Source organism: Gastrolobium bilobum, unplaced genomic scaffold, assembly GCF_033153095.1.
Source record: "Gastrolobium bilobum isolate Gb01-03AN ecotype WA unplaced genomic scaffold, APGP_CSIRO_Gbil_v1 utg51631, whole genome shotgun sequence".
Classification (NCBI taxonomy): domain Eukaryota; kingdom Viridiplantae; phylum Streptophyta; class Magnoliopsida; order Fabales; family Fabaceae; genus Gastrolobium; species Gastrolobium bilobum.
The window spans coordinates 52,049-56,345 of record NW_026899808.1 but is presented as its reverse complement, the minus strand read 5'-3'; the positions used below and the strand labels follow the sequence as shown (position 1 = coordinate 56,345).

General features: G+C 42.9%; 1 non-coding gene across 1 annotated transcript; it reads right to left on the bottom strand.

The window, feature by feature from the left end:
- Positions 1-763: 763 nt before the first annotated feature.
- Positions 764-870, bottom strand: LOC133293720 (small nucleolar RNA R71). Its single transcript, XR_009749093.1, has one exon. It is a non-coding gene; the product is annotated as a small nucleolar RNA R71 (small nucleolar RNA).
- Between the last annotated feature and the right edge of the window lie 3,427 nt (positions 871-4,297).

The following is a 4,297-nucleotide window of genomic DNA, read 5'->3' as shown; positions in this document are numbered from 1 at the left end:
TTGGAAGTAAGGGAGCGAATATGTGTTCTGTTTAGAACAGAGGAACGTCCCCCATTAGAACTTATCTTTTTCCACCATCAGCAAACCACCCAACAAGTTTTTGGCGCCGTTGCCGGGGATAGTAACACTAAATTTTGTTCTTAGTTATTGTTTTTAGTACATACCCTGTATATTTGACTTTACTTTTATTTTATTTTCACTAAATCTGCTGTATATATAATTTGTGTTTATGGTTTATGAGTGAAGAGTCAGAAACAGACTCTAACCACTCCAGTGAAGTACCTGAGTTTCCCTTTGATCCTGAACAGAACGTACTCTTCCTAGAAGAAGAAGGAATCTCAGGGAAGAAATTCTTGAAAACATGGCTGATCATAACAATAATGAAGATATTCCTCCTGAACAAAATTTCAGAACTTTGGCTGCTCCTTTCAGGAACAGACCAGACAGGGGAGTCATCCTCCTTCCTGTAGCACCCAATTTTGAACTAAAACCTATCATGTTTCACATGATTAGGGAAGCAGGGATTTTCAATGGACTCCCTGCAGAAGATCCTTACACACACCTCGCCACATTCCAGGATATTTGTGATAATTTCAAAGCCAAGGGTGTGACAAAAGAAAGCATGAGAATGAGGTGAGTCCCTCACTCCTTGGGCTTAAAAGAAAAAACATGGATGAAAACTCTCACCCCTGGATTAATCCACACATGGGAAGAGCTCTCTAACAAATTCATAGAGAGGTTTCTCCCTATGTCTCGACAAGCTAATGTTAGAGCAGAAATCTTTAACTTCAGAATGTTTTATGGAGAGAATCTATATGAGGCATGGGAGAGATACAAGGACATCATCAGGAAATGTCCAAACCATGGGGTAGAGAGTTGGGGAGTGTTACAATCCTTCTATAAGGGACTTGACCATACTTCTCAATCTCATTTAGATTTTGCTGCAGGAGGATATTTTTTTACAGGAACACTTGAATCCAGGTATGAAATCATAGAAAGAACTGCTAAAAGATGTCTCCAATGGCCAATAGACAGAGTGAATCCAGTGAGGAAGCCAGGCATGCTAGAACTGGATAAACAAACTGCCATGGAAGCCCAGCTAGCCTCACTCATGAATGAAGTAAAGAACCTGAAAGCTAACCAAGAAGCACCAAGGATGAAAGTCTTACAACTCATAGCAACTGAAACAGAACCATGCTCAGCCTGTGGTGACCTTCATGACTCAACAGACTGCCCATCCACCGCATTGGTGTGTTATGCAAAAAATTTTGGCAACAGAAACTTCACCAGAGACAATCAGCAAGCAGGACGCAATACCAATTCCGTTCCTGGATGAACTATATCCAAAGATCATAACCATAACCCCCAATGAAGGCCACCCATGAACCAAAGACCATTCAACACTCAGCAGCAGTATCAGCAAGGCAGCAGCAGCAGAACGTTTGAACAAAAGAGAAAAAACCATGTTCCATTCCACAGAGATGACCAGCGCATCAATAGCCTGGAAAACTATGTCAAGGAATATGTCACCAGGAACGATGCGGTGGTCCAGAACATTGAGTCCCATCTGGGACTGATTGCTGCCAATCTTCAAACAAGAACACCAGGATCACTGCCAGGGGACACTGAAGTTCCCTCAACCACTTCTGAATCCACTTAAGAGGTAAGTACCATGTCTAGCTAAAGACATTAAACTAAGCGCTTACTGGGAGGCAACCCAGTGTATGCATTTACTCTCTGACAAAGAGCAAAGTTTTGTGGTGGTTATCTTCAACCACATAAGCTCCCAAAAGGAGGGAACGTCTGATGTTCCACTCCAAAAAAGTCCAAATAAGATACGTTCCGTTCCAGGAACGTAGTTTTGGGGTGGTCCTTAACCACACAATCCCAATTAAAAAAAAATTATTTATATATATATTTTGCAAAATTATTATTTTAGTAAATAATAATTAGTTAGGTGATAGGTTAGTACGTCCCATTTCCTTTAGTTAAATTAGATTTACAGTTAACACCTTTGTATGTTATTTTTTCTTTTTATTTAGTTGTTTATTTATTTATTTAGGAAAAGACAAAGGGAACGTTCCCTAGGTTAGAAGATAAGAGTGACTGGGACACCTGTCCCAGCTGAGTCATTCAAAAAGATACGCAGCCATATCAAATTTGCACTTATTGCAAATCTTGAAAACGTGCTTAGAAAAAGCAACCGTCCCCTCAACCATTAAGACAACTGCACCCTTTTCTCTTCCTTCTCACCCACGTTCTAACCTAAAACTGTTCCATCTCCTGACCATCATCATCATCAGCTACAGCCCACTAACGTCTGACCACTCGTGCTGTAACGTCCCCATTCCACTACCTCTTCAACCTCCTCTCCTCAACCTCCACGTCCTAGAAAGCTCTTCGTTTTCCTCCTTCATTTTCTATTTAAACCCAACCTTTCCTTTCTAGGAGTCTTACTACTTCCATTTAACTCAGAACCTTTTCTCCCTCTGCATTGTGCTCTAACCTCCTTTCTGCTAAAGATGACTAAGCTATCAGTGAAGGTGACTCCTGTGGCCAGCCGTGGCCAAGAACCAGAGCTCACTGAACCCATCATTCATTTGTACCCAGAAAGAAACATATCCATAAGCAGGACAAACTGGTTCTGCCACCATTCGTAAAGAAAACCTTGATCAACCTCAAGTGGCTTCGTTTTGCCACTGACGATCGAGAGATGAATGTCTCCATAGTGGGAGAGTTCCTGTACCAGACGAGGAGGCTGCCTCAAGAAGATACCACTGATGTGGTCACGGTGAGGGGAAAACAAGTGTCATTTTCCCCCACTGATATCCAGGAAGTACTCTACCTTCCTACTGTTTCACACTATCCGTACCAGGAGTACACTGACAATAAGGAAGTGTCCAGCTTCCTGGGGGACCTGAAGGATACAGTAGCCATCAGGAAACCCATATACTACAAAGGGTCCCTCTGCAAGGGGAGCATGAAGGACATAGCCAGATTCTGGGCATTATTTGCCAATTCCAACATCACTCCCTCCACCCATGAAGCCTCTGCTACTTAGGCACTGCAAGTCCAAATTTACTGCATCATCAAGAACACTCCTTTTGATGCAGTACCCCTCATCTATAACAGCTTGAAAAGGGAGATGAGAAAGACCACAGTTTGCCTCCCCTATCTCATCACAAAGCTCTGCCTGAGAGCTGGAGTGGAAGCCCACGAGGATGACACATTAAAGGTAGCATCTATCATCGATGCTAAGACCTGGAAGGGTCTTAAAAGCACCTACATTGACACCACCCAACCCATTCCAGAAAGCCTCAGATGCACCACCACCACTGATGATGAGGAGGAAGCTCCTGTGGTCCCACAGAAGAAAACCACAAAGGCCACTCCTTCAAAATCCCCCACTTCTGCCCACGTTGCGGCAAGAAAAACTATCCCTCCTCCTACCAAGGTAAAGAAGGATGCCCCTGTTGCTACTGATGGCAAACAGGACAAGAAGAAATCTCCTGCCAAAGCTCCCCCAAGAAAGGGGGAACATTCGAGTCAGAGGCTGAAGAGAGCCTTCAGCAGCACCAAAAAGGCAGAGGGAGCATCATCTGAGAAACCCATCACCCTCTCTGATAAAGAGGAGGGCAGTGATGACAATGCACCTTTGGCAAAAAGGCTGAAGACTAGGAGGAAGTCGGCATCTAAACCAGCTGCCAAGGAGACGTCCCCAAGCAGCTTAGACTCCACATTCTCTGACGTTCCGTCTCCACCATCACTGTATTGGGGTAACCTTTAAGGCTGCCATTTCTGTATTGGGGTAAAGAGGAAGCATTTCTCTATCTTTGGGAACATTTTGATGAGAAATAACCCACCCTAAGAGATAAAGGAGCAACAATTGGAGGAGTCATTTTCGTGCACCTTGCTAGCCAGAGAAGGAGAGTAGTGTTAAAGCCTAGAAAGCCTCATCTTTTAAGTGTTTTGAAGCTTCAAGGTAAACCCCATAGCTTTTCCTTTGGATTCCCATGAAAATAACATGTTTGGGTATGTTAAATGAGGGATTTTGGATAACCTAAGTTGTAGAGGTTGTTAATATGTTTACAATATGTTGGAATACTGATTAAATGATTAAAAAAGCTTAGGAGATCATCAGAGGTCAATTATACCTTAAAAATCCAGTTTTCTACATTCTGTCAAAGAAGTAATCGATTATTGTTGCGACTCGGCAAGTGCACCGGTCGTAAAGTAATAAAGTGTACCAGAGTACGAGATCAATCCCACTAGAATCGAATTTTCAAGCACTATTTCA